A 12,868-nucleotide genomic window follows, 5' to 3' on the forward strand; every position below is an offset into this window, starting at 1 on the left:
ATAAATTTGTTAGTTTCTAAGGTGCCACAAGGATTCCTCGTTGTTTTTGCTGATACAGACTAACACTGCTACCATTCTGAAATATTTCCATTGTGCCTCTACAATTTTCCCCCTGTAAATGTAAATGAAAAGTCAGATTTTTGTGCATCAGGACCACTTGCTTTCCCATGGGCTACACACATGATACACCTTCTAAACACCAGCACACTCGAAATACTATTCTGATATCACACACTTTTAAAAAGTATTTAACTGTAACTCAGCAGCCTAATTACATGTATTTCCAGCATTTATTTTAAAATATTTAGTTCTGTCCCATGGCATTTTTTTAAGTGTACCTTCTTGGTATGTTCAAAAATATGACTGGTGGGGATAATTACCCTGAGATCTATGTCATCCATATTTTTTTTATTCCCTTATTACCAAGTTAATTTATTTTGGCTATTTCCTGTAATTGATTTGTAGGCAAAATTTTCATTACTTTGACTTATTCCAGTAGGATAAAACTTAATTTAAATACAGATAAAAATGTTACTTCTCTTCTCCCCACCACCCTCCATGCCGCTGCTCTGTCCTCAAAATATCTAATTTATTTTAACTTGGGAATTTTTCTGAAAGTTACCTATGGGTCACTCATTTGTTTTTCTATATGTCATCCCTTAAAGTCCTGCTCCCAATCCGAATTCCCACTCCGTTTTTAATGCTGATACTTATAAAGAGTCTAATGTTTATACTTACCAAGGTGTGAAAGTGGAATGGGATAAAAAAATTTTGGGGGAAGAGGGGGTTAAAAAATGGATGTGCATGGAATATGTAGGTTGCTGTTTGCTGAGCTTAAGGGGAATAACTATTATTCGGTTTTATTTAAAAATTTTGAAAGGTGGCCTATCCAAAGTTCGTGGCTTGTAATTCTTTTGCTAGAAAGAAAAGGGGGAAAAACAAAACAAAATGATTCTGAGGGTTACATTTCACAAAGAGAGATTTTTTTTCTTCTTTGACAAATACATTAATCTTTGAGGGGACGGAGGATATGATGGAAAATGTAATGCTCGGTGAAGAGTTAATGTATTCAATTTGGAACTAAATTCAATCATTTAAAATGTGAAGGAGAAGGATTTTAGTCCTGCTTGAAGTGCAAATCTCAGTACAACCTTAACTCTGGAGTCACTAATAACATATCCATAATACTGTCATTACTCTGGCATACATAATTATTACAAGCATACACCTAAGTCTATTGATTAACTTATTTTGTGACTCAAAGTAATATCTCTGACCTTCACCACTGGAAGATTAATTAATATCCCTCTAATTCAATCTTTTGCTTGTAGACTGTTCATGTCATTATTTTCATATGATTTCTCCATGAGAACATGGAGCCCTCCCCCATCCTGACTGGGACCTTTACAGTCTATTGTAATATAAATAATAATAAATGGTACTTAACAATACAAAATGTGAGTAGTATGTTCTTACAGGAGTAGTAGGTCTACCCACATAAATACCATTCAGTGGGTGAAATTCACTCCTGTGCAGAATAGTGCTCAAATAGTGTTTTGGCTAGCTGTCTGCAGACCGGGCCCAAATGTACTTGCATTTATATTTTATATATATAGTAAGAGATAGCACATGTTTTGGAGAACTTTGGACTGTAAAGTCTAAATAGAGAGGACACAAAGTATTAGAGAAAGGAAGTATTATTAACCCCGTTGGGGATGGAGATCTGTGGCACAGACACACTTGTCTGCACAGCAAAAGAAGATAGGTGGCAGCAAGCGTCAGAGCCAGGGTCAATTTACTCGGGCTTGCAGAGCTCAGACTTCAGTACTAAAAATAACAGTGTGGATGTTCAGGCTTGGCTGGAACTCAGGCTCTGAAACCCAGCATGGCGGGAGGGTCTCGGAGCACAGGCTCCAGCCTGAGCCTGAATGTCTACACTGCTATATTTAGCACCGCAGCGCAAGCTCCATAAACCCAAGGCAGTTGACCTGGCTCTGACACTTGCTGCAGCTGTAGACAACCCATGATACCTATGAAGACCAACTTTCTGCAGTCACTCACATCCATTGTGGGTAAAGGTTGCAGGCCACAATTGACTATTTACACAAACAAGAACTGCTCAGATGTACGTGCAGAATTAGAACCTTGGGACATTTATGTGGGACAAATGCTCTTCAAGGTTTTTATATTAGACTTGTGAAGCTCCTGTTACTGTCAGCTAGGAGATGCTTATATGGATCAAGGGCAAAATATGACCCTTTTCTTCTTACTCTTCGTAGTGAGGATGATTATAATGTAGGAGCAATTTGCTCTCAAAGTTTCAATTAGACTTTTAGGGGAAATGCACTGATACTTCCTGTGTCACAGCTAACACCAAAGTCATGGAGCCTCTTCATATTAACAAAGACATCAAACAACAACTTGCAAAGTGCTGTCTTTAGAAAATTAATTATTTGATGATCTTTTAAACTGAATGTTTCATAAAAAATATATTTAATTACTTATTTATAGGATGAGGCAAAAGCATTAGGATGAAAATAAATCGACATTTCAGCTATACAAACCAATTCTCAAAACTCATATCTTCTTGCAGAATGGCTGATGATTGTGTAAGATATTTATTTTACATTCTAAAGAATTCCTGTATGTGAAAAGGTCTGTATAAGTGTATGTGTATTTATAGAGAGAAAATTATTCCGTTACTTTTGTTGTTAATATGGATACAGATAGTTTTCATAAATATTAGTCAGTTTTACAAATAAGTAAAATTACATTTAAAATCTGTATAAAAAATTTCTCTTGAATGTTTAAAATATAATATATAATTATAATGCATACTAATTCTGTGTCTGCATGAGACTTTTCTAACTAACATGCTGACTCTCAAAGGCCTAAAGTAGATTTAGGGTTTTGTTTCCTTCCCTTCCCCGTCCCCCCAATATTTTTTTTATTATTATTTCCTCAGCTTTATCAAAACATTTTATAATCATTCTGTTCTAAAAAATAAAGAATACTATGGCAGCAATGGACAAACTGGAACAGATGGACTATCAGGTAAGGAGGTAATACTGATCCACAATATTTCTGATTCCTGGCTGATGTTAGAATGGTACTGTGTTGGTGTTTGAGGAAAAAATACATGCTTACAAGTGATGTAAAAAAAAGGTAAAAGAAAACTGAAATTTATAATGTAGGAACAAAATTTCCAACCTTGACTATCCAAAGTTAAACACCTAAATCCTTATGTAGGCACCAAAATAAAGTTGGCCTCAATTTCAGAAGAGCGGAACACTCCAAACTATGAAGTTAATAAGTGTTGTGGGTGCTCATTAACTTTGAAAATTCAAACTAGTTATTTAGCTGTGTAATGAGGTGGCTTGCCCATTAAGGGTTGGGGCTAGCCAACCTTCAGTACAGAATGAGCCACACCTCGGAGGGATCAGGATGATTGCAGCCTGCTCCTCCTCTTTATACAACAATGCTCAGGGATTAGAGAACGCTGGAAGTGAGCAGGATCTAGCTGCAAGATTCTAGCAGAAAGTCCTGGGAGTTCGGACTGAGTTTCCAACTAGTAGGGCCTGGGAGTGGCTTGACAAAGCCGGAAAGGCCCCAAGCAGGAAGGCCTGGGAGGAGGAAGAAAATCCGTTGTTTGTGTGAACTTTTGAGTGGACTTGAAAACTATTTTGAATGTTTGTTAATTTAATAACGCACAACCCGAGAAGGGATGGGAATTGATAACAGTGCCTTTTGAGTTTCTTGAATAGCCCAAGAGGGAAAACTGAGGCAGGGTCTCTGTGGCTTGACCTAGGCCACAAAGGAGTGCATGGTAGGCAGATGGCCCAGTTACAATGTGCCTAACAGGTTTTGTTACTTAAATTTAGGCACCAGATTTGTAAATTTTCCACTTGATTTCCACAGCATTAAGACACAAAAGAGCAACCTTTATCATGCGATTAAATCTTACTTAATAAAATAACCCCATTGAAGTAAATGGAACTACTTGTGTATGTATGGATTACTAGTGTAAGTGCAACACCAACAGACACTGATTATCGGCAGGCAGGATAGAATCTGGGATCTCTGAAGCTAAATGCATGAACCTCTACTGCCTGAGCTAAAAGCCACATGGCCCTTAGCTAAGGCTGTAGCAGACTCATTAATCTCTAAGTAGTCTTAGTGCCACTAGAGGGGACCAAGGAGGTGTCTGGGTTACATAAGGACTAAAGCACAGGACCCTTCATAGTTTTAAAAACACTGTGAAGCCCTGTAACTATACAAAAATGCAGCACTAACATTTTAAAGGTGAATTGCAAGTGCGTAAGGAAGTCTGAAATAACTCTCTGATAAGATTCCAAAGAGGAAAAGAAGTCTACAGCCATTGTTTAAAATCTTAATTAGCACTGCATGTGAAGTGAAATGTGAGATAATTGCAACCTCCTTTAAAGCCTGAGAAATTTGAGTTACTGACTCTTTGCCAGAGTGAGCAACATCATAACTACCATAAGCACAGCTTTGAAATAAGTGTGTGTGTGTGTGCAGGGTTTAATATCTCTATTTGTGCCTCAAATAATTTGTTTATTTTTCACGGTGTTTTGTTTTTTTTAAATTTATTGCCACAGTGCACATATGTTGCATGCTATAAAGAAAATAGAGCTGGTTAGGAATTTTTCAAAATGGCTTTTCTTCAGAAAAGTTTCCTTAGGTCCAGAGTGGAATTTCTGGTCAAAATGAGAGTAACTGAGAGAGTCCCCAGAATAGCCTGGTGGTTAGCGCAATCAACCGGGAGGCCCAAAGCAAGGATGTGAACCTGTCGTTCCCTATATCCCCGTTATGTGATGTACCAACCAGGTTATTCTGGGGTTGGTGTCCGTCCATGTCTCCTGTTGGAACTGTTCCACTTTGTATAAATAATTAAATATTCATTGAGCAAGAGAGAGATGGACTAACTCTGCAGCTGGCTGGTTATGGCAGTCACCTGGAATGTGGGGATCAGGCAGAATAAGGACTTGAACCTGGGTCTCCTACATACCAGCTTGTGCCATAACAACTGGGCTATTGACTATTCTGGGGAGGATGGCTCTCCTCCCCCGGGCCTAAGGTGACTAGATGTCCCATTTTTATAGGGACAGTCCCGTTTTTTGGGCCTTTTTCCTACATAGGCGCCTATTACTCCCCACCCCCGTCCCATTTTTTCACAGTTGCTATCTGGTCACCCTACAGGCCCTGCCCCAAAGTAGAATGGGAAAAGTTTTGGCATCTCACAAACTTTCATGGGACAGGAAAACTGTCTCTGACCCAGATCTAAAAGAAATGCAACACAAGCACTTTAGCATCTTTCCCACAAATGGAAATACATTTTAGACATATCTGCCAGTTTGACAATCCTCCGCACATGCATGAGCATGCATGCATGTATACACACACAAAGAATAAGTGGTAGTTAGTTAGCAAAAAGCATAACCACAGCGTGACTACAGTCAGACTATTATGAAGTGTAACCATAATAATAATGTGAAAGCAACAGGGATCAGAACTGAACTGAATTTTCAAGCAAAAATTAAATAAAACTCCATCAAAAATACAACTTCACTGAATTAAAAAAATCTAGTGCTTAGCAATATTTGCGAAGTGTTCTTCCTTTAAATTTTAGTCCCTGTAATTCTTAGCTTATTACGAGTGACAAAAGAAAGCTACCAAGAGTTTTAAATGCTCTGGAACCAATCCAGCACACTATAGCTGTGGACCTCAGACACATCTCTTGAGAGGCAATGACTGCTGGCTCCAAGGCAAGATGATCCAGACGGAAGAAATGTCAGCCTGCTGTAGAAGACGCAAACCTCCCAAACAAAATGATGTGTTAAGAAGTTGTGACCCTGCTGTTAGGAGGGACAAAATCTCCCCCTCTTTCTCTTCTCTGCCACTTCCTATGTTGACTGTCCCAACCGTACACACACAGACTACTGAGCCCGTGCACTGCCTGCAAAAGTGGAACTGAAGAGCAACAGAGGAAGACAGCTGAAATAAAATCCATCAGTTTAACAATGACAAGAATAAGCTCAGCAATAAAGAAATATAAAACAAAACAGACACAAACTGTGCTTTTAGCCCTTTCATTATGTTCTGCCCTGACCATTTGTCACTTTTTCCATTCTCTGTTGTGTCCCCTCCTTCTTGAGGCAAACACGTTATCAGTTACAGTGAAATATTCACTGTAAGCTTCATGGGGCAAAAGTTATTTTCTTATTTTATTGTATAGGTCATGCTGATACAAATGGTAAAATGCAACCAGTAATAACAGTAACCCCCACTGCTCCATGAGTGACTGCATTAAGGGTGGAGTTGAACATGCTCTGATCCAGCTGATGGGTCGGGACATCAATCTTTTTAAAAAAAACAACAGCTTAAAGTACTCAGAGTGGGAGGATATGGCTCTTGCCTACTCCCTTCATTAGTGTGCCGAAAAAGGCATTCTACCCTCTCCCACACTCTGTAGCATTATTAAGGGAAGTGGACTCCCCCTTCTGCACACATACCCCCAGTGATTTTGGGGCTCTCTCCTCAATCATTTTTCCCTTCTCATGTTATGAAGTAAGGGTTTCTTCTTTGGATTTCATGCATCTTCCCCTCTCCCTGGAGCTATCATTCAGAAATATCCTGATATTTTTGAGGCTGTAGCCCTTTTAAAATTCACCTACTGATATTCAGTAAGCCAAGGAAGAACCTACTACATCCCTGTTTGAGACTATCAGGGGATGGTCTGACTATATTTGATGAGTAGGGGTTGCCAGATGTTGGCAGTATTCAAAACCTTATGGTATTACAGTCTCAATATAATTAAGATATACCATAAATATATGAATCACTTGTTCTCTGTGAAAAAGTCGTTTTCTTGATTCTACAACCATCATGAGTTAATAGAATCTCCAAACTTTACAACATATTGCTGTCTGAAGACAGAATTGGCACACAAACCTCTCTAATTTAACTTCTTAAATTTATTATAGCTAGTGGTAGTTCCAGCAAGCTAGTTTTACAACTAGATGGAAAATATTTTAACTCATTACTGTTAGCAAAGTTACCTGCACTTTTCTTTCTACAGTTCGATTTTCCTTGTTATTTGGGTAGCTGTTGTATTATAACTGATCAGAAAACAAACCTGTCAATATTGAGAGTATTTTAAAATCTTCCCAGAGAGGTTTGGGAGACTACAAACACTGGTGAGAAATGTCTTTTGAGCATAACCTTGAGACAATTTAGGAACTATTGTTTGTTGTTGCTTCATATTATGAAAATTAAATAAGTGACTTCATGAATCTCTAAGAAAGCCAGAGTAAAAGTGTATTAAGGGATACATTAATAAAATAATTTTCTGAAGAGATTAATTTAATCTACAAAATCTGGGATCTGATATATTTAGATTAAATTTTCTTTTAGATATTCCTGTGGAATCTACTCAAAGCCAAGCATATGTTCCTCCTCTGGACATATGACAGATTTTCTGTGCAATTCAGATTTTAAGGGATTCTAAAACAATAAACAAGTTTGTATCTTTTCTACTTACACATGCTGAAACAATGCCAAAGCCACAAAAGTTATGGATGTATAGCACTAATATGAGGCTTGTATTTCACTTTCTTCTGCTCAGATAATTTTTATTGCATGATGCTGTATTGTTGAATATAGAAATAAAATTTTTAGATGCACAATGTCCTATTGTTAGAAAATTCATGCCAAATCTCTATATAAATAATTGTAAAGGTCTGCATGCCTGTAAGTCAGTAAGGTATTTTCCCCTTATCAGTGGTTCAGTCTATTTCAGGTGACCAATCATTATAAATTTCATTTGATATTTGCTCTAGGTAACAACAGAATATGGGATAAGGAGCTGTAGATATAGTAAGGAATATATAATTACCTCTGATACCTGTAAGCTATTGGGACTCGAATAGTGAAGATATCAGATGTCATTTTTTTTCTCCCCAATCATGTTAATTGATTGACAAAAATATAATTTCCAGTCTGATTTCAATACGATGAGAAGAAAACCAGTAACCATTTTTCAAGACAACATTTAGTGATCTTTATGTATGCAACTATTGTTAAATTTTACATATAGTACAATCAAGCCCAAGCTTTCAAAAAAACAACAACAACAAAAAAAAACTATGATTCAGAATCCCAAAATCATGAGACTGGCTTACAAATTATGAGATTTTAAAAAATCATCAAATGTTTGGTTCCTTTTATTTGCCTTCTGTTTTTTGAGTCTTTAGGATTCATATTTTCAAGATTTTCTCTGCAAACATGAAGGCTAGAAATTTTCATTTTTAACACTGAAAGCTGAGAGGCTCACAGAATCATGTGAGTCCAAGAGCTGGGGCTTGAAGAAAAATACCGAATATTGCAAGATTCGTGATAAAACTGTGAGCTGGCAACACTGCTGAGGCCCTGAACCTGCAAAGAGCCTCTTGGGTTTGGTGCAAGCCCTGCTGAAGTCAACTGGGCTCCGCCTGGGCACAAGGGCCCATCTGTATGGTTTCAGTTATAGCACTGGGGCCTAAATAGGTTAACAGTTCAAACTGTGAACTTCATGCACACAGAATATAGATAGCACATTTTAAAATGTGTTATTTGATTAGTTAGTTGGAGGCTCTGTGATGTGGCTGTATTTGTATAAGTCTATGGGTGCAGTACACAAAGTAGATGCTGACTGCATATCTCATACATTCAGAAGAAAATCATTCTAATGTTTATATTTCATTTTAATATGTCTCAATAATTTAAAATTGGTTACAAGGGGAAAAAGCCTAGTTATTGACACCAAAGTGCTAAATGGAAGACATGGGTTCAAGTTTTAACTTAGGTTCTTACAGTGGACTGTTGTCCATATCAGCTAATCAGGACAGAATTCACATCTCTGATCTGTATTGTGGACACCTGTTAAACGTTCTGCCTTTGGTCCATATATGAATCACAGAATCATAGAATATCAGGGTTGGAAGGGACCTCAGGAGGTCATCTAGTCCAATCCCTTGCTCAAAGCAGGACCGATCCCCAATTAGATCATCCCAGCCAGGGCTTTGTCAAGCCTGACCTTAAAAACTTCTAAGGACGGAGATTCCACCACCTTCCTAGGTAATGCATTCCAGTGTTTCACCACCCTCCTAGTGAAAAAGTTTTTCCTAATATCCAACCTAAATCTCCCCCACTGCAACTTGAGACCATTACTCCTTGTTCTGTCATCTGCTACCACTGAGAACAGTCTAGAGCCATCCTCTTTGGAACCCCCTTTCAGGTAGTTGAAAGAAGCTATCAAATCCCCCCTCATTCTTCTCTTCCGTAGACTAAACATCCTCAGTTCCCTCAGTCTCTCCTCATAACTCATGTGTTCCAGTCCCCTAATCATTTTTGTTGCCCTCCGCTGGACTCTTTCCAATTTTTCCACATCCTTCTTGTAGTGTGGGGCCCAAAACTGGACACAGTACTCCAGATGAGGCCTCACCAGTGTCGAATAGAGGGGAACGATCACGTCCCTCGATCTGCTGGCAATGCCCCTACTTATACATCCCAAAATGCCATTGGCCTTCTTGGCAACAAGGGCACACTGTTGACTCATATCCAGCTTCTCGTCCACTGTAACCCCTAGGTCCTTTTCTGCAGAACTGCTGCCAAGCCATTCCGTCCCTAGTCTGTAGCGGTGCATTGGATTCTTCCGTCCTAAGAGCAGGACTCTGCACTTGTCCTTGTTGAAGCTCATCAGATTTCTTTTGGCCCAATCCTCCAATTTGTCTAGGTCCCTCTGTATCCTATCCCTACCCTCCAGCGTATCTACCTTTCCTCCCAGTTTAGTGTCATCTGCAAACTTGCTGAGGGTGCAATCCACACCATCCTCCAGATCATTTATGAAGATATTGAACAAAACTGGCCCCAGGACCGACCCTTGGGGCACTCCACTTGATACTGGCTGCCAATTAGACATGGAGCCATTGATCACTACCCGTTGAGCCCGACAATCTAGCCAGTTTTCTATCCACCTATGAAGTTCCCACTGCTACCAATGAGAGTTAGCACCGCATTTATTACACGGGTAGGAAAAATAGGACAAAAATAGAAGTGAGTCTAAAATCATTAATTGGGTAAAAGCACTCTGGGTGAAATGCTGACCCCTGCTGAAGCCAATAGCCAAAATCCCATTGACTTCAATGGGGCCAGGATTCCTTCCCATAATTTCATTTGGATTTATCCATGAGGTTATCTCCTTACAGTAAGATGTCACTTTCACACTCCTGTCCCCCAAGCCAAAAGAGAAAGAGTCCTTCTAATAGATGGCTTTATATAGTGTTAATGAAAACATTTATGTGTCCCCATGCCTTCTTTGTCATTGGTTAAGAAAGACGGCACAGAAGACTAATTATTTACTGCAAGGAATGAGCAACTATGTTTTTGAACTGAATTATTGCCATAATTAAAAATCTTTAAAACTGATTCATTTTAGTCAGGACACTGATTTCCAATGTGTATTCTGTACAAACACAAGGATTATGAAATTCTGACCAAAAGCTAGGTGAATAATTCATAATGAATCATTTATTTGACACTTTTCACTTTTCTTCCTTCTGTTTACAGATTATCCGAAGGCAGATTGTGATTTTCTCAAATTTAATCATTCTGGATAAAATTCACCACTGTGCATAGGACCAGAACAAGACTTTATGCTACTTAAGCCTTTAAAATCAGAACATAGGAATCACCATACTGAATCAGAACCAATGTCCATCTAGTCCAGTATCCTGTCTCTGATAGTAGTCGGAATTAGATGAGTCAGAAGAGACTTACGTTGTGCGTAGGTCTCGTGCTAGCTCTCTGCACAGAAGTGAATTTTTCTGTGGCTTGAATAATTCTTGGTTTGTAGCATATTTGTGAGCAGTTTTTGTGTGTATTCCATATTTGAATTACGAGGATAATCCGTTACATCAAATGGCATTGCTTCTGCTTCCTCACTGAATGAACACAACTCTTATAATTAGGTTTCTTGTGTGAAAACTGAGCATTAAATTTTTATTTTCCAAGAATGGTCTAAAAAATGTGATTAACTTACCCTGCTTCTGTCATTAAACTCACTAGCTAAAATAGTCACAGGTTGCCCTCATGAGGGGGAGGGGTGAAACTAATTTGTTCACAAATTCAGACTGTTAAAATAAATGTATTTATAAATACAAGGGATTTTTATACCACTGTCGACAAAGCTGTACCTTTGACAGATATTTTTAAGTATGTTTTTCCAAAATAGGTAAGTGAAGCTTTCACTATTCCACTTATTCCCAAATTCACTCCTCATAATGAACACAAAGCGTATCCAGCACTAGTACAGCAATGGATAAAAAGCAGATTAAAAAAATGACTATTTCATATTTTCAAACAGGCCTCTGAATCTGAGACTGCAAATTGTGCATGTGCACCCATAAACAGACTGCATGTTATAGATCAGTGATACTCAGACCTCAGTGGTTCAGGAGCTAAATTAGCAATCACAATTACCCAAAAGAGCCACAGTAGTGTGAATTTATTGTTTCATTTACTATATATATATATATCAGGATGCTCTTACTATATATATAGCAAATAACATAGTAAAAGCATCCTGATTGGTTAATATCTTAGACTGATGAATAATTAAATCATACAGTGTTTTGATATCATCTGCTGAAAAAGCCACAAGAGAGACATTAAAGATCCACTTGTGGCTCTCAAGCCTCAGTAGAAGTATCAATGTTCTAGATAAAGCACCCATTTTTACCTGTGTTCACATACAGAACTGGATATATGGGACACTCATGAAAGTTTTAAAAAGTCTGTAAAAATAAGTTCCTTAAAATGTATCATTCAGGGTTTTTTGGGGGGAGGGGCTGTTTTTTTCAGAGGTAATTCCTGAATATCCATATTTGTAGAAAACTCTACTTCATTGTTATCCTGTATTGTGGTAGGAAGCAGAGGTCTCAATCAGCACTGGGGCCCTATTGTGCAAGATGTTGTACAAACACATACAAAAGAATGGCACTTGGCCCAAAGAGCAAATTGTGCTATTGTCTACTTGATAATTATCATTCAAATTATTTATTTGAAGTATGCAGCAGATACATAGGAATCCCATGTATTCATTACAATGTGAAAACTACATACAAAACATGCTGATCTCTTCCTGCCTATACTACAGTAGTATTTATGGTAGCTGTTGGGTTTTGCTGCTTCCTGCTAAGGCCACAGACACTGAAGCTCTAAGAATGTACCTTCTTCTGTGACTCTCTGTGCATCTTGCACTGCCTGCCTGTTTAGACTGTAAGTGATTTGGGTTCAGGCAGATGTTCTTACAAAGTGATCTGTTTGACTGACATGTTTTGCCGAGCAAATGGAGACATCTTTATGTAAGAGGAGTCAGGTTGGAACTTGAAAAAAGCTTTCTTTTTTCCAGAGCTCTGAAAGTGATATCATTAATGATATTTGTTAACTGTTGATATTTTGTTCGATGGCGTACAAGACATAAAAAAGGTGTGGAGCAAGATTTTCAGACATAATTAGTGATTTTGGGTGCCCAACTTGAGGAAGCTTGAAGGATCCTGATTTTCAAAAAGTGCTGAGCCTCTACCTATGGAAAATCAGGCCTTTCCACCCAACCTTTGAAAATTAGGTCCTTTCAAGGTGTCTCATGCTGGGCACTTGTCACTTTTCTAAATATTGGCCTCATTTCCTATCAGTGAGAGATTACAATCTGAAACACAAACAAAACCAAACACGAACGTTGAAGGAGAGCTGAAAATATGGTGACAACTGAGCTCTTTTTTGTTATTCAAAGAAAGAAACTGGAATGGTA

The 12,868-nt window shown here is 38.3% G+C and overlaps 1 long non-coding RNA gene across 3 annotated transcripts in view; it reads right to left on the bottom strand.

The window, feature by feature from the left end:
- LOC114020167 overlaps window positions 1-12,868 on the bottom strand; it is a 324,008-nt gene that overhangs the window by 62,010 nt on the left and 249,130 nt on the right. Inside the window, exon 8 of one of the 3 annotated variants that reach the window (XR_006287986.1) lies at window positions 1,989-1,994. The exons of the other annotated variants lie outside the window; for them this stretch is intronic. This is a non-coding gene — a long non-coding RNA (uncharacterized LOC114020167). The remainder of the gene's footprint in view (window positions 1-1,988; window positions 1,995-12,868) is intronic. 3 annotated transcript variants of the gene reach the window in all.

The sequence above is a fragment of the Chelonia mydas genome, chromosome 1 (genome assembly GCF_015237465.2).
Source record: "Chelonia mydas isolate rCheMyd1 chromosome 1, rCheMyd1.pri.v2, whole genome shotgun sequence".
NCBI classification, from domain to species: Eukaryota; Metazoa; Chordata; order Testudines; family Cheloniidae; genus Chelonia; species Chelonia mydas.